At 36.5% G+C, this 22,932-nt stretch overlaps 1 pseudogene; it reads right to left on the bottom strand.

The window, feature by feature from the left end:
* Nucleotides 1-512: 512 nt before the first annotated feature.
* Nucleotides 513-4,045, bottom strand: LOC144315346 (DNA-3-methyladenine glycosylase pseudogene; annotated as a pseudogene).
* Nucleotides 4,046-22,932: the final 18,887 nt, after the last annotated feature.

Here is a 22,932-nt window from a genome sequence, read left to right on the forward strand (position 1 = left end):
CTGTGTGGAGGTTCCTCAAAGAGTTAAAAATAGACCTGCCCTACGACCCAGCAACTGCACTGTTGGGGATTTACACCAAAGATACAGATGCAGTGAAACGCCAGGACACCTGCACCCCGATGTTTCTAGTAGCAATGTCCACAATAGCCAAACTGTGGAAGGAGCCTTGGTGTCCATCGAGAGACGAATGGATAAAAAAGATGTCGTCTATATATATATAATGGAATATTACTCAGCCATCAGAAGAGACAAATAAATACCCACCATTTGCTTTGATGTGGATGGAACTGGAGGGTATTATGCTGAGTGAAGTCAGTCAATCGGAGAAGGACAATCATCATATGGTTTCACTCATATGGGGAATATAAGAAATAGTGCAAGGGATTATAAGGGAAAGGAGGGGAACTGAGTGGGAAAACTTAGAGAGGGAGACAAACTATGAGAGACCCTTAACTCTGGGAAACAAAGGGTTGCAGAAGGGTGTTGTTGTTTTTGTTTTGTTTTGTTTTGTTTTTTTCTAGACATACAGTGTTTATTTGGTTGTTAAAAAATTAAAAAGCCTGGTTGGAGGAGGCCGTCGCTCAGGCCTGTGCGTTCTGCTCCCCGGCTCTGTCTACCACGCTGAGCCAGGGGCTGCCCCGTAGGTAAAAGCGCAGGGGCTTCCGGGCCCACTCTCCTGCGTGTCCAATGCCCACTCTGGCTGCTGCCACCACGGCTGGCTCGCCGCGCCCGGCGGACTGCGCTCCAGCCACACCGCTCGGTCCTCGGCCAGGTCCCGCTGGTCGAAGCTCTTGTCGATGGCCAGGGCCTGGCACAGCTTGGAGGGGCCACTGCACAGCTCGCGGTCCTTGTGGCTCGGCCTGTGGCGCCCTTGCGGAGGGTGCTGCGGAGCTGCCGCTTGGTCTCCAGGCCCCCCAGGGGCTCCAGCGCTCGCAGGAGGACGCACGCCCCATCCCCTTGGCTGGAGACGTTCATGCAGAAGTACGTGCCATAGATGATGTACACATACAGAGTTCCTGGCTTCATGAACATGCCACGGCTGCGGGGGATCTGCCGGCCACCCCCAGAGTGGGCAGCTTCATCCTCTGGCCCCAGATATGCCCCTGTCTCCACAATGCGGCCACGGAGCTCTGTGCCATCGTCAAGTCACCGGACTAGGACCTGTCCCAGAAATGCCGCGCCAGGGGGACGGCAGGCTGGTCAAAGAAGTCCGATCCCAGCTGCGCAGAATGGCTCTTTGGGCCGGAGAAATAGATGCTGCCCCGCGGGCCCAGGGTTGCCGGCGGCCCCAAGCAGGGCACCCCAGGGGACGGCGTCTGGGCCTTGCCCCCCCGGCTCTCACGGTCTGCCTCCAACACTCGCTGCCTTTTTTGGCCCGTCCTGCGGGTGGGGGGTTGGAGTAATTGGGTGACAGTCACTGTGGAGGGCACTTGATGGGATGAGCACTGGGTATAATATTATATGTTGGCAAATCGAGCTGAAATAAAAACAAATGAAAAAAACTTGTTTAAAATACAAAGAAATTTGCATACTATGACTGCTAGCCTGCCAAGAAACTGCAAGATGGTTTGGCAAGTTATCTAGATGAAGGGCAGATGCCAATATTTTATTTTGATCCTTCAAAAAATAATCAAACGTGAATTTTATCTGAGTGTAGAATGAACGTAAAACATTTGGATTATTTTTTCCTCTTTTAGTATCAGATTATTTTGGAATTGGGTGATTCATTTGTTAATTTTTATACTCAGTATATAGCGGTGTTATCAACTCTTCACTTGATAGCACACTGTCATCATTAGTCCATGTAGCCATTTAGTCCATTAGTCCTTTCTTTCTTGTTTCGGTTGTTTATGCATGTATACCTACATATGAGTTTGTATGCACAGAAGCATGCATGGATGTTTGTAATCCTTTTTATCCTTATTTCCCAAGCCCTTTATCCTACCTTCCATTGGTAATGACACTTTCTTCTTCATCTTCTTATATTTCTTTGTTTTTTCTTTCCTTACAACATTGAACAGAACCTCCATTATTAATGATAGGGTAGGTTTTCATCTTTTTCCAAAACTTAAAGTGAATGTTTCTAAAACTTCCTCATTGAAGATATTGTTTGCTACAGATTTTGTTGAACAAGTAAACTTGTTAAGTGCAATCGTAATTTGATAATAAACTAGTTAATCATATATATATTAAAGTTTATTAATTATTTTCTCTAGTATTGTGAAAATTATGTGTGACTACTATAATATTTGGTAAATTTATCTACTTTCACTAGGCTTCCAAATATGGCATATGGTTACATATAATACTTATTATTTTTCAAATTACTGCTGTGTCTAAAGTAATTTTTCCTTTTTAATTTTGTATTCTGTTCCTTTTGAAACTTTCTTTTAGTTTGTGCTTATCCTTTCTTCAATAGAAAGGTTCAAAATTTCAAAATGAAAATGTGTTTTTTGTTGCTATTTTAAAGTAATTCATAGCTTTATTGAATAGTGATCTGAGGGATCACAATATTTACAATATTGCAATTTTATGGAAGTTACTGCTGGTTTCTTTGGAATCACACATAAAATTAATTTTGGAAAAAAAGACCCTGATCACTTAACAAGTTGTTAAATTCTCTATGATTGGAGTATACAACTTGATATATATCCCTCTTTGTGATTACTAATTATATTTTCCTAATATTTATTTGGCTGCTTATTCCATCTTGAAAATTAGTGTTTTTCTATACATTATCTCTTTGCTTTTCATGTAGTTTTTCTTTGGTGGAGGTATTTGGTGTGTTATTTTATAAATAAATATTTATATTGCTATATTTAATTTGAATTATGGCTTTTAGCTTAAGAGTGTATTTATTTGTACTACTTAATGCATTTTATTAAATTATAATTTTTCTGATATCAGGATCACGACCTGGGATTTCTTGTTTTTATTTGACTGTCATGACTTTGTTCATCTCTTTATAGTAAGTCTTTAGGACTCACTTATTTTAGGATATCTCTTTTTCAGGTCAAAGATTTGAGTTCTGCTTTGTAAACTAAATTAATAATTATTTCCTTAATAGGTGAGTTAAGCTCATTTGTATGTTAATATGACTAATTATATTCGGTCTCAACTGTCATATTATTTTCCAATTATATACATTATGCTGTATTTTGTCATAGTTTTTCTCTGCATGATATGTACTCCTTGTGCTTTATTCAATTACTTATTTATTTTTGTATTTTAGCAGATTAGTAATATTGTTCCAATGGATGACTTTGAACTTAACATTTTAAAAAATCCTTTTAATCCCCTGATTTCTTATTTATATTTAGTTACCTTATTTGTCAGCATTTAACAATGTCCTTTAACTCTGCCTCTTGGCTCTATGACAATGAAGCTAGAGACTACCTTCTTCCGCCGACCTCTCCTCTCATTTCACTTGTGTTATTTCTACTGTCACATCAGACACAATTTATACATCAATCTTCCACATTTGTCCCTATCCTGCTTAATTCTTAGTTTTCCATTCATATATATATTAAATTTTCATCATCTAATTTACTGAAGCTCTTTGAGTCAACTATTAAGTTCATCCTCTAAAAGATTCCTCAAGAAAGGCAATTAAATACAGAATTCCTAAGTCTTTGTATGTTTAATAATGTTTTCTACAGCCTTGGTACTTACTGGATAGCTTGCCCAGGTGTAATATCCTTGCTTTGGTTCACATTTTCTTCCACTGGGTAGTTTTTTGAAAGCTGCTCTATTGTTGCCCATAGCCTTTGTTATTTGATAGATAGATTGATTGATTAATTGATTGATTTTTGGCTTAGAAACCTTGCCTTTTTTTTTTTTTTTTTTTAATCGTTGAAGCATAATAGTCTCACTAGTGTATGTCCTGGTGTTGATTGTTCTAAGTCCATTTTTCCAAATACCAGGCATACCCTTTCAACATGTATCTATATAGGTCTTCTTTTATTTTTGTAAATGTGTCTTCACTTATTAGTTTTGATATTAGTTCTTTTCCCTTGTTTTGTTTCTCTTTTTCTGGGACAGCCATTGTGAATATTATTTCTTTTCTTTGCCTGTCTTCAATTTCACCCCATTTTTTCCTGTTTTGACTTCTATTTTTATTGCATTATAGTTCTCTTGGTTATTTCCCTATCTTTTTAAATGTCTCAAATTAAGTTCATATTTGAGTATATTCTTCCTAGGGTAACTCACAATTTAGTCTTCATTATTGAGATAATTTTGGTTTTTTTTCTGCCATTTCCTTTCTGTGTTCAGTCTTATTCTCCTTATAGTTCTTCTCATTATTAGTTTTTGAACTTCTGATTCAAAGTGATTTTTTAAAAACTTAAGTACTTGAATATATTTAATTCAATCTATGGTATTGTTTTCCATTTTTCTTCAGTTTTCTTTGTGTGTGAGTCATTGGGGCAAGTTCTCATTAGTTGAAGTGTGTTGATCTTATGTTCATAAATCAGAAATGCAATTTTGCACTGGTACATAAAAAAATGTACACAAAATGTATAATATTTTCACATATAGATTCTTTTTAAGGAAAAAATATCTATTTTTTTAATCATGGGGAAATAAATATGTGGAATTTACTGGTCTCGATTTCCACTATGAACCCTTTATATTGATCTATAAAAGCAATCTTAAGAAAAGGTAAATTTTCATAGTTATTTTATATTCTACTTTCTTAAGGCTTTTAAAATATTACTTATAAATTTCAATCACAATGTGCTTTAATTTTAAAAATTTCCTCATTTTAATTTTTAAAAATTTCCTCATTTTAATCTAAAAATATATAGAGAGAGTAACCAGTGACAAGCTTTGGATTTTATTAATGGGATGGGCTTCTTAAGGAACGTTCAAGCTGCATGAATATAGCAAGTGATATAAGAGCACAGAAGATAAACCAAAAAAATAATTTATTTTTATGAATTCAGATATATTTGTCCTAGTACACTAAGTTTGCTAAACAAATAGTCTCCAAATAGCAATGAAATTCACACAATGAAATTACCATCACACTCATAGAAGTCCAAAGTAGTTATCCCTGATTAGTGGGCATCTCTCCCACCTGGGGTAATTCAGAGGAGTGAATTACAGGGATCACAGGGATCCTGGAAGGGATCCAGGCAGAGATCACAATAAGCCATCAAAGTGTGATAAGACATGTGGCATCTGTATTCAAAGCCACTTCCTAGCTGAAATCATATTCTGTGAAAGAGGAAAAGAGATGTTGGTGGATAGGTAATCTTTTTTGCCTCATTAAAAAAGCTCTAATCTCTCACAGGTTTTTTTTTTTTTTTTTTAATTACTTTTGAGAAGACACCTTAGATTCTTTTTTTTTTTTTTTTTTTTTAAGATTTTACTTATTTATTCATGAGAGACACAGAGAGAGAGGCAGAGACACAGGCAGAGGGAGAAGCAGGCTCCATGCAGGGAGCCCGACGTGGGACTCCAGGATCATACCCTGGGCTGCAGGCGGCGCTAAACCGCTGCGCCACCGGGGCTGCCCGACACCTTAGATTCTTCACCACAATTTTCATAAACAGTACTCGTGTGTTCTATTTCTCAAACACATATACATGGACACACATATACACACATATACACACACAAAATACTTGTTAACCTCTCAAGTAAAGCAATAAAGTAATAGAACATTTTCCTTTGGAATTGAAAAAAGTATGGTCTGATCTCCCAGGTATTTAATGCTGTACAAGCAATTACCCGCCCCCACCCCAGTAAGTGGTATAATACAACCATCTATTGTGATCATGGATTTGGTGGGTCAGAACACAGAAAAGGCAGAGGTGAAAATTTATTACTTGCAGGTCTCCCAAGCAATTGCAGTTAGATGTTAGCCAGGACTACATCATTTGAAGCTTGAATAAGTCTAAAGAATCAGCTTTTGAGGTACCCCACTCAGATGGCTGGCAAGTTGGTACTACCTGTTGGCTAGGGATATTGGCTCTTCTCCAGCTGGGTCTTTCCATGGGACTTATTCCATTTCTTCATAGCTTAGGAGCACGCTGCCCCGACATGAGAGCCCAAAAAAACTAGTGCATTTTGTAGCTTACCTTCAGAAATCACACATCTTCACTTATGCCACATTTGTTGATTACACAGAGACAGAGACCACACTGACTCAGTATGGCATTTACAAGGGCATGAATCATTGGGGGACATCTTAGAGACTAGCTACTAGATACATGCAAGGGAAATTAGATATCTTTTAGGCATTGCAACTCTCAGAAATACTGGGGTTAATGTGTTTGTGCCCTTCATTGAGATAAGGACTTCAGATGTTAGCAAAAAGCCTGTTTGTAAAAACTTGCCTGACATATCAAATGTTAAAAAATATTTCTGAGAATCCTGAAAAAACTTATTGAGATATCTTTGAGATAAAAGGATTCTCTTTTATAGATAACAGAACTAGATGTTTCTCTTGGATGGCGTAGCCATTACAAATAGTTCTACTGACTTGTCAGTAATTTTTAATTACTCCAAATATGGTATTAGTAATTATTTTAAAATCATAACAGAATTACTATTTATCAGTTTTTTTCCTACATTTAAAAAATCCAGGTCAAGCTCATCTTGCCTTGTTTACAAACTTTTGCTCTATACCTAATTTTTGGTCACTCCAAAACATTTATTTGATGGTTATTTGTTTATTAATTTATAGCCATCTGCCTTGACATCTTTGCCTCCAAATAGACAAAAGGAGACTTACAATTTGATTGCATAAAGTAAAATCTGGCACTCTCTGTTTCTTACACATTTGAGGGAGCACAGTGATGATGATATGATATCATCATGTTGAAGGTGACAAGAATGGTGATGATGATGATTGTGGGATAGTGTGATGGAAAAAGTCATGGCAGTGATCTTGATACAACTGTGTAGTATTTTTTTAGAAGAAAATGTGCTTCTCGCTGGTATTATCTCTTCATCATAGTTCTGCAAGATAGATATTCTCCCCATTTTGCATATGCAAAAAATTACCATTCAGAAAGATTAAATAATTCATGTAGCTTCACATATGACTCAAATGTTTCTTTGAAATGAAAAGTTAGTTTCTTTAGGTGATTGTTATGATTCAATGTAAGTTCGTCAACTGTAACAAATGTACCACTCCAGTGGGAAATGCTGATAATGGGAGAAGCTGTGCTTGTGTGAGCCAAGGGGGTATATAGAAACTATCTGTACCCTTCCTCTTAATATTTCTGTGGACCTAAAATTTCTCTTTAAAAAAAGCCTTTAAAAAAATTAGTTTCAACAATACATCACACTTAATAGAGTTTTCCAGCTGTCAACATTATGAAGTATCTAAAATGCATTACTCCTACTATCATTTTACATTTCTTTATTGCTGGTCAATTTTCAAAGTCTTTAGATTGTTCAATAGGAAAAAAGATGTTGGTATTAAAAATGGAAAAAAGTGGGCAGCCTGGGTGGCTCATCGGTTTAGCGCTGCCTTCAGCCCAGGGTGTGATCCTGGAGACCCAGGATCAAGTCCCATGTCGGGTTCCCTGCATGGAGCCTGCTTCTCCCTCTGCTTGTTTCTTTGCCTCGCTCTCTCTGTTTCTCTCATGTTTCATGAGAGAATAAATAAATAAATTTTTTTCTCTGTTTTTCTCTCATGTATAAATAAATACAATCTTTTTTAAAAATAGAATAAATAAAAATGGAAAAAATGGAAGTGAAGAGGAGAGAATTAAGTCACTTTTTTAATGTCACTAAATCAAATAGCTTCCAAGTATAATCTGGTGTTCCATGAATTAGTAGCACGATAGTAATAATAAACCAGCTTTACATGCTTTTTTTTCCTGTAACAATTTAGTCATTTTGATATATAACTCAATGGTTCAATTCCCACAGTTTTGCTTAAGATTCTTGCCTACACAAATTAATCACACCACAATAATTTAGTTTGTGAAACTGAAGAGATTGTTTTAATAGCAATTTCCTTACTAATTCCTTTCTAATGACAAATCACTTTAATACAACAGATTATAATTTACCCTCTACCTTAAGCAATGAATAAATTGCTATTTGTATATTGCTTTTCAGTTTTTAGTATTTCTTTTTGGTTCCAAATATTTATAATTCTCCCTAAAATTTTGTGTGTTTTGACTTATTGGAAGCATTATATTATAAAAATGTTCCCAAATGTGTTTATTATTCAACAAAGAAACACCTTTTACAGTCTTGATTTCTTTTTCTGTGTAATTGCTTTTCTAGTTGCTCAGTATTTTAAATTCTCATTGCACCAAGGGATTAGAGAATCAACCATGAGTTGTTAGGATCATAAATCCTGGTGACACATTTTGATTAAGAAGAGCAACAGAGACTATTGTGTATACTGTGGCACACTGGACAAATCCTCTGACTTTGTCACTGAGGTATTTATTTTTCCAGTTGCAAATTAGGCTGTTGACAATTCTTAGACCAATCCCTCTTGGAGAATTGCTCTCGACTAAGAGTGCTTCCTTATCCAAATCTGTGCCTATTCTTGAGTCCAATGAATGGTCACTTTGAGTATACAAAAGCTCAGACCGACCCAGTCTCAATTTGAGACATCTCTGAAGGGATGTGCCAGCTTCAGAGCTTGCCATGGATCTCCTGAGGGCTCTGTTGCAACTGTGTCACAATATGACTTCTCCTTCTATTCCTGGGATGGCATCTCAATAAATCTGCACAGGAGAGTGAGGCACGGACATTCCATTCCCAGTTTGAAGAAAAGCACTGAAGCTCAACTTCTTAAAGCCTTCTTCCATATCAGGGATATTCGAGACCGTTTATAACTTCCAAGGGCCCTCATGGTCTTAAAGTCCCTCACAGGAGGGCAGCTATCTTTCCCAGAAAACTTGTTAAAGAATTGACGTCCCAAATCCAGACTTTCAAGTAACAAATACCCTGTGTATTTCCCCACTGATGAAGCCACTTTCTCATATTTTTGGGAGGAGGACATTCAATGTGGAAAGAGGGGATTCACCAAATCAGAATCTACAAAACTCTTGGCTATGGCACATGATAATGGGAAGATTGGGGAACTATATGATCTGTGCCTGCTGACTCTTGGTTATTTGAACAAGCTGTTCCCTAACCCATGTAATGTGACATGAAATGTATCTGACCCATGGTACTGAGAAGATCCACCTGGCATGACCTCTACCTCTTTGTGCTATTTTCAGAATTAAGTGATAAAATGCATAAAAAATTCTTAGTTCATGGGCCTGGACTAATTAAGCATTAAACAATTTATATTATAATTACTATCATCAGTGTTGAATATGCTACCCTTTTATTTCCAGTTGTTCCAGAGAATTAAATCAATTATTTAATAATTTTTTTAATATCTGCTATATGTCAGGCAGTATTCTAGGATATAGGAGTGAACAAAACATAAAAATCCTTGTCCTTATTGAGCTTCTCTTCCATAGAAAAACCATAAACAATATATTATATAAAAATATATAACATGATAAGTTGAGATAAGTTCAAATGAAAAATAAAGGTTGGAATGGGAAAACAGAGTCTTTGGGCTTGGGGCAATGAGGGATAAAGTATTGTGTTTTTAAGTAAAGCTGTCATTGGAAGGATTCTTAATACTGTGATAATAGAGCAGAAACATGAAGCAGGACTAAGTACAGGGGATTTGGGTAAAGGATAGCTGTTCCAGTTAGAAGGAAGAGGATGCTGATTTCATGGTTTCTGATAAATTTTCTCCCCTAAATTATGGCTTTTGTTTTGCTTCTTTCAAGATGTTCTCTTTGTCTTTGATTTTCTGCAGTTTGAATATGATATGCCTAGATGTACTTCCCTTTCCTTCTTCTCTCCTTCCTTCCTCCCTCCCTCCCTCCCTCCCTCCCTCCCTCCCTCCCTTCCTTCTTTCCTTCCTTCCTTCCTTCCTTCCTTCCTTCCTTCCTTCCTTTACCCTGCTCATTGTTCTTTGACTGTCCTGGATCTGTGATTTGGTGTCTGCATACATTTTGAAAAGTTCTCAGCCATTATACTTCAAAAATGCCCTCTGTTCTATATTTTTCTCTTTTTTAAATATTTTATTTACTTATTCATGACAGACACAGAGAGGCAGAGACACAGGCAGAGGGAGAAGCAGGCTCCCTGCAGGGAGCCTGATGTGGGACTTGATCCCAGGATCCTGGGATCATGCCCTGAGCTAAAGGCAGACACTCAACCACAGAGCCACCCAGGCATCCTGTTCTATACTTTTCTTGCTCTCTTTCTGGTGCTCTGAATCTGTATAAGTTTAGAGTTTAACCTTTTGAAGCTGTGTTGCATATCTTCTACAGTCTTTTCTGTTTGTTTTTTGGTTTCAGTTTTTTTCTTAATTGCATTTTAGTTGGGTACTTTTACTGACCTATCTTTTTTTTTTTTTTTTAAATTTATTTTTGTTTATTTATGATAGTCATACAGAGAGAGAGAGAGGCAGAGACACAGGCAGAGGGAGAAGCAGGCTCCATGCACCGGGAGCCCGACGTGGGATTCGATCCCGGGTCTCCAGGATCGCGCCCTGGGCCAAAGGCAGGCGCCAAACCGCTGCGCCACCCAGGGATCCCTTACTGACCTATCTTAAAGTTCATTGACTCTTTCCTTAGCCAGATGCAGTGTAATGATGAGCTCTTTTAAGACATTCTTTATTTCTATTGCTGTTTTTTACTTTATTTTCTTTTGATTCTTAGTTTCTATATCTGCTTACATTAACCATCTGTTGCTATTGCATGATAAACTACTTTTTCACTAGAGCCCTTACATATTAATCATAGTTATTTTAAGTTCTCTGTCCAAAATCTGTGTCATATCTGAGTCTGTTTTGGATGCTTTATTTGTCTCTTCAATCTGTTTTTTCTTCTAACCCTTTGGTATGTCTTGAAATTTTTCTTGGAAGCGAGACAGGATGCATTGAGTAATAAGGATTGAGGTAAATTGCCCTTTATTGTAAGAATTTACATTCACCTGACTAGGGTTAATGAGTTCTGTTTAATGTCTGTTCTAATTGTAGGTGCCAAAGATTTCAAATTTCTCTAGTATCATTTTTATCCCCCCTTTCTCGATTTTCATTATCCCTAAGTATGCTCCTCAGAGATACTCTATGTCCTATGGCTCTTTCTGTTGTAGCTCTCTATTATTATACAGGTCCTTGTTGGTACAATGAAAAAGTATGGGCCAGAGAAAACATTCTATTATCTTATGATTAAATCTCAGAGTCTATATCTCTAGGCTATAACCTCATAAAATGTTTCTCCAGAAATATAGCTTCCCTATTCATTATGTAATACAGGAAGACTTGAGGGTACCAGAAGCAGGAGGAAATCCCTTCCTCTAGGTGGTATACAGGTTAGTAAAGTCTTTAATCTTGAGTCTTAGGACTTTGTCATGGATAACACTTCGAGTCTATTTTACAGTGATCTCGATTCCTTTCCTCTTCCTGCTAGAACCAAAGGGGAATTTTTCTCAGATTTTCACTGTGAGAATCTGGTGGGGCTATTGGAGGTAAAATGGACAAAAGCATGTCTCCCATGTATCCCTTACTCTCATACTCCCCAACACTTGGGCTTCAGCAGTTCATCAAATTATTATGTGAGTGTTTTTACAGTGTACACCTCTGGTGACTTCTGTTTTAGGTAAGCAGATATCAGCTGGTACTCTGCATTCACCTGTCTCTCTAAATTTCTTGGTAGCAGTTTGCCCTGTGACCTCAGTTCTCTGATGGAAAAACCATTGTTTTTCAGCTTTTTCTTGTTGGAATAATGACTTCCATGTCCAGTTGAAAGTGAAAATGCCTCCAGGATTTATCATTATTATTCATCTTCACCTTAATTCCATTGTGTTCCATTTATATTCTGTGGAATTTATTGAACCTCACTTTGTGACCAAGTGTTGGATTAATTTTGGTAAATGTATTAGTCTCTACTTGCTGGGGGCAATATTCTACAAAGATCAAATAGGCCAAGAACTATTATTGTACTTTTTAGATTTTCTATATCCTTATTCATTTCTGATACTTTTTATTTTTTATTTATTTTTATTTTTTTTTAAAGAGGTAGAGAGGGGTGGCGGGCAGAGTGAGAGGCAGAGAGGGAATCTCAGGCAGGCTCCACATCCAGTGTGGAGCCCAATGAGGGGTTCAATCTCACAATCCTGATATCATGACCTGAACCAAAATCAAGACTTGGTCTTAACTGAGTGGACTGAGCCGCCCTCCTCCCCAGTGCTCCTCTGATCCTCTTTTTAAACAGCTATTTTGAACAAGGTATATTATCATATGCTATTCTCATATGGGCTTATTTTTCCTTGGTTCAGTCAAGTTTTACTGTATGTATTTTGAAGGTATACTATTGGGTGCATACACACCTTTAGAAACAGTATATTTTCCATTTGCTTCCCTAGTTTCTACAGTAGTTTGCATTCCTACCAATAGGGCACAATAGGGCCCTTTTCTCCACATCCGTAATGACACTTGTTATTTCGTGTGTTTTTGATACTAATCATTCTGACAGATGTAAAGTGATATCTCATTGTGGTTTTGATTTGCCTTTCCCTGAGGATGAGTGATGTTGAGCATCTTTTCATATGTCTGTTGGCCATTTGTATGTCTTCTTTCAAAAAATGTTTATTCAGGTCCTTTGCCCATGTTTTAATTGGATTATATTAGGGGGTTGGCATTGGGTTTCATCAGTTCTTTATTTATTTTGGATTATAACTCTTTACTGCATATGCCATTTACAAATATCTCCTCCTGTTCAATAGGTTGCCTTTTTGTTTTGTTGATGGATTCTTTCATGTGCAGAAGCTTATTTTGATGTAATCCCAGTAGTTTAATTTTGCTTTCGTTTCCTTTGCCAAAGGGGACATATCTAGAAAAATGTTTTTACAGATTATGTCAAGGAAATTGTTGCCTGTATTTTTTTTCTAGGAATTTTATGGTTTCAGGTTTCACATTTAGGTCTTTAATCTATTTTGAGTTTATTTTTATGCATGACGTAAGAAAATGGTCCAGTTTTAATTCTTTTGCATGTAGCTGTCCAGTTTTTCCAAGCCTTTTTTTGAAGAGACTGTCTTTCTCACATTATATACTCTTAATTTTTATTAATGTTTCTTACCTCAAAGTCTGCTTGGGCTAATATTAATAAAACTATGCCAACTTTTGTTTTGATATCAAATGAAGTACCCTTTTCCATCTTTCTCTTTTCACTCTTCTTATTTTTAAGATGACTCCTATAAAAATCATATTTTTATGCAGGTTCATACTCTTTAATTTTAATTTGAAAATCTAATCCTTTACATTTACAGATATATTTAGAATTATTTCTGCATGTTACTATTTGCTCATTGAGTTACTTATTTTATGTTTTTTTATGCCATTCTTTCTTTAATTCAGGTGAGTCCATTATTTTATTATTATTTTGTATCCCCCCACTATTAGCATACTAGTTATACCTTCTTTTACTATTTAGTTACTGGTTACTTTAGATTACAAGAATTTAAGAATTTTTAACTTTTTCTAATCTAAATGTTGATTTTTGCTTTACCACATACAAATAAAATAAACATTAGGATGTTTGAATACTTTAGCTCTATATGCCACTCTTTTATCTTTTCTGTAATATTGTCATCATTTTATTTCTTGTGATGATTAGTTTTATGTGTTGTCTAGCCTAGACTATAGTATCCACCAGTTTAGTTAACACTAAGTATTGCTGGGAAGGTGTTTTGTAGAGTAATTAACATCTAGAATCAGTTATCTGAAGAAAGGGGGATTATCCTCCATAATCTGGGGGAGATTTAACTAATCAAAGACCTTAAGAGCAAAAAATGGGGTTTCCGTAAGGAAAAAGGAAATTCTGCCTGTGGACTGCAGCTTTAGCTACTGCATAAGAGTTTCCAGACTGCTGGTCTGCCCTACAAATATCAGACTTCCCAGGCCCCCTTGTGAGCCAATTATCTGCAACAAATTTCCCCTCTATTTCTTGCCTTTTCTCAATGTGTGTGTGTGTGTGTGTGTGTGTGTGTGTGTATTCTCTATCTATCATCTATCTATATCTATCTGGGAATTGTCTGAATTGGTTCTGTATTTTCTGGAATTGCTTCTCCAATCTGATTATATTGAAAGAAACTAATAGTTCTATTTCCATAATAAAGACAATGCTGGTAGTCCATGGTGTGATAATAGATATGCACAAAATGTTGTCATTGACTACTCCAAATAAAATATTTATAAAAGGCAAGGTTTTTGTTGTCCATGCATTTGATATCTTAGAAAAAAATTTTCCAACTAACCAGTATCATGAGACTGGCTGGTTCTTCACTGCATTGGAGAAAGTGATGAAAGGAAAGGATGATTTTGGAGGCAACTTATTAGTCACTGAGTTTTGTACTCTGTCCCATTACCAAGTGATCCAAAAAGCTGCTAGTTTTGAGTGGGGCCAGAGCAAGAGGAGGCTCTGACACTTCACTAGGTGATCCAGCAGATTTGACATTACTTGAAGTGTCAGTGGCATTGAGAGATGGTATTTGGAAACTTTGGCAGGCCCATGTAGGTTGAAGCCAATCCCTGCCTCTCCCTGTGGCTAAATACTTTCCTTTTGAAAAAAAGTTTTGGCCTCTTCTGAGACTTACTGGAAACTGGACACTTAACAACAAGCCATGAAGTTACCATGCAACCTGATCTGAGGTAACCTCACTCCTGAATTCTCTGGTTTACAGTCCAGCCTCTCACATCAGTACTCCACTAGACCACATTTTCCAGTATGAAGAGACTTACTGGTTCAATTTCTACAAAGAATTTAATTTTATCTTGTTCTAGAAATGGGATGGTTATAATTGCCTGGCTAAGCCTTAGAATGCAGGTTGGGGTCTGAATGTCTCAGCCTTTTGTATATGAATTTTCAACCAATTTCACTTATTTCAGCACTCTTCTTCGCCTGTTTTCTCAGGGATTCTGATAACTTGAGTTCCACTGGAAATTATTGACAATTCTTAGCCTTTAACTTTTTCTGCTCTCTGACTTCTTATGACTACTCCACCTATTTGTCTTCTGAAAATCATTTCAATCTAATGCTCTTGTCTCATCTACCACTGCCTTTGTCCTGGCTAATTTTCTTCATTCTTTTCTATTTTAGTAAGGCTGAAACAGAAGAGAAGATAAATGCATGGAGCCAGTCTAAATTATTTAACAATGTTTCTGTATTGGCTTTTTAAAATGAGATTCTAATGCCATTGGTAAAGTTTGGGACAATTTTTTTATGATTAGATAATAGGAAAGTAAGATAAATTAAAAGACTATTAGATTTTGTGACTAGCACAGGCATCAATAATATCAAAGAGGAAAATCAAAAGAAAAGAATTTTTTATTTTATTAGTTATTTGGAATGAGCAACATAGTAAGAAAACAATCTGAGTCTTTTTCTTTGTGTTTTATAACATTTGAACAAAATTTTTCTCTTGGAGTTAAGGCGGTTTGGCCTCTTTCAGAATGAAAGCCTGATGTTTGCCTTCACAATCAATTCCTATTTCTTTCAATTTGGAGCTGATAAATCTTTACTGCAAATGGCAAATGAGGTCAAAAGACATCTCAGGAGACATATCTTCAGTCTTCTACCAGATGCTCTTTGACACTCAGGGACCTGGTGAAAATGGTCAAGAGGGAGACAGTGAGGAAAGGGTAATCACTTGCTAAAAGTTGTCTGGCTTTTTGGTTTAAAATATTGGTGATATATCAGGTCCGTGTCAGTTATAAGTCTCCAGAAGTCTAAAAGAATAAATAGCCATCAAGATAGAAGCCTAAATTCAGAGTCTACTTCTAGCCTGCAGGAGAGTTTCTATCTATTATAAATTTCTGTAACTTACAGAAATTTCTAAGACCGGTCCAATTAAGAGGCATGATCAGGTAACACAGAAATAGCAGCAATGATAAATGTTGCAGTAAAAAAATTAAAAATCGCAATATCCCAATAAGCTGAAATTACAGGAAAAATCTAAAAATGACAACGTGTGTTGTCTTTTACATTTTCAAAATTCAAGTTAATAATATCTACCATTTATTAAGAATAAAAGGTATTGTGCTAATCCAAGATATTATGCTAAGCATGAACATAAGACATCTCTTTTAATCATAGCAATCTACTCAACAATTATTTTTTGAACATTTGCTATGGACCAAGCTCTATCTTTTGTGCTTAAGATATATCAGTGAAGAAAACAGATTAATATCTTGGCCTTGCCCAGGCCTAGAGATGAGTATCAATCTTCTTATTCCCAGTTTTGGGGCGGAGAGACAAAGTAAGATATATTCTGTAAATCAAAATCTCCGAGCAAGTGAAGTGGCAGTAAACAGGTTCAATCCATTTTCTCAGTATTATGCAAGTTAAATTTTAACAAAACAAAATAATTACATAAAGGAAAGAAGCTGTGTCCAACACTTGTGAAATAGACAAATATAATTGACAGCAAACTGAACATGTGTCAGTCATCTAATGAGATTGCCAAAGATACGCAGGGATGACATAATGGTCTAAAGCACAAGCTTTGAGATTAGACAAACTTGGTTTCAAATCTTGGTGCCCCCATTACCTAGCTGTGAGAATTTAAATATATGTTATGCTTTTGTGGCCTCAATTTCTTCAACTGTGAAATAAATATATACCTTCCAAATCAGGGTGAAGATTAAATAAGTTAATATGTAATATAATTAGCATGTTCTAAGCATATTATATGTGTGCAATAAACGGCAGCTATTAAGCCTATGTGACACTAGCATATGCATATTATTGAGAAAAGAGGAGTCTTAAAGTTCCTTTTCTATATATTGCTTATATATATCAAGGTTTTTCATTTAGTTCCAAAATTCACAACAGAAAAAGTCTTAAGATAAATTTGGGTTACCTAACAGAGAGACTATGACATTGAAGGAATTCAATTCCAATTATCAATTCATTAAATATGCAATAATAATATTCAGGCACTGTGCTCAAGACTATCACATGAGAAATACTGTTGAAAGAGCAAAAAGCCTGGAGGCTTTTTGTGAGTGGACATAATAAATGCCATTTAACAACAGTGGGAGCAGTCAATGTAAAATATTTACTCCTTTCCAACCTAGGAGCAATAATTAGGTATAAGGCATTAAAACCACAAGCAAGCAGACAATAGAAGGTTGAATTTATATTAGTTAAATTATCTCAGTATGAAAGATAAACCCCAGGAACACATCCTATACAACTTCTCAGAAGGGCAAGGGAATTAAAGCATCAGACATATGGTAGGCACAATTATAAGACCTTTCCTAGATCTGAGGTGCTATGGTTCTAATGAAACAATTGAAATTTATACATGTGACCAAGTTTGGCATTTTGAGTAGGAGATTCTCGTGGCTATTGCTTCATATTATCATAGCATGCTCTACCTACTCATAACCATAGTGTTCAGTTCTCCTCAAAAGCAGATGCTGAAATGGAGTTAGGAATGCAGGAGGTTTATCATGGAATAAAGTAAAGATCAAGGAGGAGGAAGAAGGATTTAACAGGCCAAGCTATTATCAGCAATGAAAACCTACAAATTGTGGAAATAAAAGAGGAGAGAAAAGAAAAAATGGGCAGGGAGAGTTTCATATAGTGAAGATCTGATCAAATCCTTAAACATCAAGGAGGGGTCTACAGGAAACATTACAAGAATTTCCATAGATTGAAAGGGGGTCAAAGCTAAAGCTCTCCTCCATATCCAAGGAGCTCCCATGGCTCACATTACAATTACCTTCTCATGACCAAAGTTCCTAGGGTTCAGCACTCATTTTTCACAACAAAGCCTTTAATGGAATTGAGTGGTATCTTCTTTTCACAATATACTTACACGTCCTATCCACTCCCATGTATAGAAAGAGAGCTCTAGCTTTAAGTGTTAACCTGGAGTTCCATACTCTATGATGTGTGAACTCTAAACCCACTATGAAATTCCCTTTTATTACACTGAAAAAAACCCACTATTTTCCCTAAAAATCATTAAATCATTAAAAATTATCAAAGTTTCAGTATGGTTCAAACCCTTTAAAATCATCTGTTCCTTTTTAATTCAGATGACAGCTCAGTCTAAATTGTTAGACAAACAACAAACAAAAAACACTCATAGACAGTAGCTGAATGTAGATTTGTTTGCCTGATTCTAGCTTTCTTTTTTGTTATTTTAGCCTATACTCATGGCTGGGGAGGTCAACTTCATCTGACTCTATCTTCATACTTAAGTTTTTGTGTGTATGTTACATCCCTAGACTAATTTATAGAAGCCGTCTGCTAAGTTCTGACTGATACTAAAAAATTAATGATTTAAAAATAAAATAACTAACTTCAATTCTCAATGTGAAATTTCTAGTGCTCCTCATAGACTGAATATCAACAGAAATAAGTGACAGAAATTATGTTAATGACTACCTGTTGTATTCCTGCCCTGCTTTACACTTGGAGCATCAAAAAAAGCAATGGAATTTAGTAGATAGGCCATCTCACAGTTGATGCTTATCTGTCAGCCAGACTGTTATATATCTATTATGTTAGAAAAAAAATATTAAAAACTCTTTTTCTATTGATCAAATGTCATTGAGAGAGTTTTTATAAATTATTCATCAGAAAAGAAAGAACACCTTATTTCTTTTTGTAAAGTGTATTTAAAAAGAAATTCTGTGACAAATTTCAGGGAAACTAAAGAAAATAAAGAGGGAAATATTCCTTCTACACAGAGGCAACTTAGTTACTTCTGAACTAAAGACAGTTTAATAGGAGACACTGAAATACATAGTTTTTTTTTTTAAGATTTTATTTATTTATTCAGAAGAGACACACACACACACAGAGGGAGAGAGAGAGAGAGAGAGAGAGAGAGAGAGGCAGAGACATAGGCAGAGGGAGAAACGGGCCCCAGACAGGGAGTCTAACATGGGACTTGATCTTGCGTCACCAGGATCAGGCCCTGGGCTGAAGGCGTCGCTAAACCACTGAGCCACCTGGGTTACCCATATACTTTTTATCTGCTAAATTAGGTGTATTTCTCAAACAAAAGTATCCAGATCATAGTGATTCCAAAGCCAGTATTAGTCTCCATCGACTATCTTCAAAGTTTGAATACTGTAAGAAAAATTGGATATTAGCCTACAAGTATGCTGTTATGGTAGCATCAGATAACTGGAACAGAAATTGTTACTTGGAACTGGGTGTCATAATACATACCTAAAACATGTCTTTGTCTTGAGACCTAGCAGTGAGCAGAAACTAAGGATGTTAGTGTACGATGAAGAAAGGGAGGGCAGGGATCTCTGGGTGGCGCAGCGGTTTAGCGCTTGCCTTTGGCCCAGGGCGTGATCCTGGAGATCCAGGATGGAATCCCACGTCGGGCTCCCGGTGCAAGAAGCCTGCTTCTCCCTCTGCCTGTGTCTCTGCCTCTCTTTCTCTCTGTGTGACTATCATAAATAAATAAATAAATAAATAAATAAATAAATAAATAAATAAATAAAAGGAAAGGGAGGGCAGCCCCTGTGACTCAGCGGTTTAGCGTCACCTTCAGCCCAGGGCCTGATCCTGGAGACCTGGGATCAAGTCCCATGTCAGGCAACCTGCATGGACCCTGATTCTCCCTCTGCCTGTGTCTCTGCTTCTCTCTCTTTCTCTCATGAATAAATAAATAAAAAATCTTTAGAAAAAAGGGAGACTAATTTTTGGATGATGGTTAAAAAACAATACTTGCTAAGTTGTGACAGAAAAGTTAGCAGACTTACCGGCAGTAACACAGAAAGTTGAAAGAGATCATGGATCTGGCTAAAGAGATTTCTAGGCAAAAAATAAATAAATTAATTAATTAAAATAAATTAAAATAAATTAAAAAAAGAGATTTCTAGGCAGATGTTTTAATGTGCCAAATCCTTTCTCTAGCTATCTATGATTAGACATGTGGAGAGAAAGATATCCCAAAGAAGGGACTCTTCATAGTTTAAGCAAAATATACAGGGTAGACAAATGAACTGGGCTCAAAATATTTTTTTTCTTATCCCTAGTCCCTTCGGGTCTCAAATTTAGAAATGGCCTAAAACACTATCAATAAAGCATGGCTTCAGGATAAAGATCTCAAGATTGTGGATAAAAGACTATTGAGACATCTGAGAGATTTAAATCATGCCTATTTGGGCTTCTAAGAATACGAAAGACAAGCCTCTTAGATATCTGTGATAGAGAAGAAGAGATTCTCTAAAGAGAGAGAGAGTCTCTAAAAATATTCAGAGTATGAATGACAGACATTTTAGATTCCAGACAAAGTTTTTAAGAATTGCAAAGATACTGTCCCATGAAACCCTCAGTGTGACCCAGAGAGGGACTTATTTTGAAGTTACTTGTGTGGCCTTAGTCCATCAGAGTTTAACCCAATAAGGTTCAAAATAAATCCAAGTATTTTATGAATACTGCATTGGGAGAAACACCAACAATTAAAACTAAAATGAATTAGAAACATTTTTAAATGGGAATAGCCCCCAGAATCCTCCTGGTCTTATAGGAGGTAGCTGTCTGAGAATATCACTCAGGTGCAAATTCAGCTGTAGTTTCTGTGAGAAAGAAAGCATGACTCAGAGGGCAGGCAAAGCCTAGAGATTGGAGCCAAAAGCAGTGGCAAAGGAGGACTTCCAGAGAGCACGATGGGGGCCAACTCAAAGAACTGGCAAAATGTGCTCAGCTGGATTTCAAAACTGCAAGGACCGGACCAGTGACTGCTGTTTTTTTTTTTTTTTTTTTTTTTCATCCATTCCTTTCAGAATTGAAGTACTTACTTTTGTTATGCTATCCACGTGTCACCTTTGCATGCTCCTTGTATGTATATTTGAAGGGATGTGTAATCCATCTCTTTAGTTCACAGATTCTTCCTAGCAAGGAGACACATACTTGGGTGGCTACACCTGAAAACCTCACCCAAGGAGCTTCATGTTTGCCTAGATTTTACTTAGTTAACACAATCCTGGACTTCGGGCTTATGTCAAATTGGATGAGATCTGGGGGGACAGGGTGAGTGCATTATTTATGTGAGAAAGAATGTAAATTATTTTTTCCTACAGAATGAAGTGGCAAATGGCTACAAATTCCTTGCTACCTCTCCCACTGAGTGGTGAACTTTCATTCCTTTTTCACATGAATCTAAAATGGCTATAATGACTTTTTTGAATAATAAATTATAGAAGAAATGATGTTCTGGATGTTTTGGAGCTAGATGTCTCTCAACTTCCACCTTGGCCTGTTGGAATGCATGCTCTTAGGGGACTTCCTCTCAGACCCATCATGATAAGAGAAGCCCAAGTCACATGGAGCGGCCTGGTCAACATGCCTTGTTTGAGCTGCCAGTAAATAGCCAGCATTAACTGCCAGCTGTGTGAAAGAAATTTCTTGGATGTCCAGCATTGTGGGTCCTTCAGATGACTCAAGCCATGACTTCCATTTGATAGCAGCCACATAGAAAATTCCAAATGAAAATCTCCCATTTGATCCCAGTCAACCCAGAAGGCTATGATAATAATAAATTGTTTTAAGTCACTGAATTTGGGGTTTGCTTGTTATACAGTGGTAGATAGAATATAGAAACATGAAGGGAATTATAAATCATTGAGTTGGTTTTTTAAGGAAAATCTTTGAAAACATGGGGCAGTGGGAAAACTGATAAGAAAAGATTGGAAACTTGTATAACTCTATGTCCTTCTGTTTACAAATAAAGCATATAGTGAAATTCACAGGTTCTGAGACACCATTGATTAGAAAATGTTCCTTTCTTTTATATATCACAAAGAAAGGAAATCATGCTTTAAACTGTGACATAATGCTTCCTTTTGAATTAGAATTTCATGTTATGCTCATAAAAAGATTTTATACTGATTTGGGTATCAATTCTTTAACCATGTATCACTTTTATGATATAGAAAATGGAAATCTAAGCAAAATAAATTATTTAACTTTTTTTTCTAAAACATATGTAGGTTAACTCCTACATTTTAGAATCACTTTCCAACTCAAAGTCACTGATGTTTGGTGATTATCCACATATTTTCCTACTTCATCAAGAGCATCTGTGAAGGTTTATTCTTCAGTGATTCAAATAAATATTCACAAAATATAACAACATCCTTAGAATTCTATCAGGTTCCTGGCTGGCTATTTCAGATAACTTAGCCAGTGTCTCTTCTTTCTATTCCCCTGAGTACTGGTGGGATCCCTGTCTTGTTTGAGGGGAATCATTTTCCTTTCATGCCTAGAGAGATCCCCATGCCTGTGGATTCCCTTCTTCTCAGGACTAGGCTTTTCTTAGAAAAAATATTTTACCTTTCTTCAGCACCCCCCCCCCCAAATTGGTCCTAAATTGCAAATTTAGCCAGGATACCACGTATTTAGAAAAAATAAGACATCTTTACTAAATAATTGCAGATATAAATCAAGATTCTAAAGTACTTTAATTGCAACTTTTAGATTTTTTCCACATTTATGTATTCAAATCGGCAGCGACCCCTTCTAGGCAGTCCTTCTGACTGTTTTTTCTCTATTTATGTTGTTCTGTCAAAGTCAAGTTTTGAATTCCTTCTTGACATTTTGGAACCTGTGGCATATTTTCCTGAATATTCCTGGTGGTAACAGGAATACCTTCTTCTGAGGGTAGATGTATCATTTTGCTTTTCTTCCATGGCAGGTCATTCCAAATGTTAGTGGTTTAAGACAATAGCCATTTATTTTTTTAAAAAGGTTTTATTTATTCATTCATGAGAGACACAGAGAGAGAGAGGCAGAGGCAGAGGGAGAAGCAGGCTTCACGCAGGGAGCCCAGTGTGAGACTGGATCCTGGGACCCCGGGATCACTCTTTGAGCTGAAGGCAGGTGCTCAAAGGCTGAGCCACCC

This window comes from Canis aureus, chromosome 6, assembly GCF_053574225.1.
Source record: "Canis aureus isolate CA01 chromosome 6, VMU_Caureus_v.1.0, whole genome shotgun sequence".
Classification (NCBI taxonomy): Eukaryota; Metazoa; Chordata; class Mammalia; order Carnivora; family Canidae; genus Canis; species Canis aureus.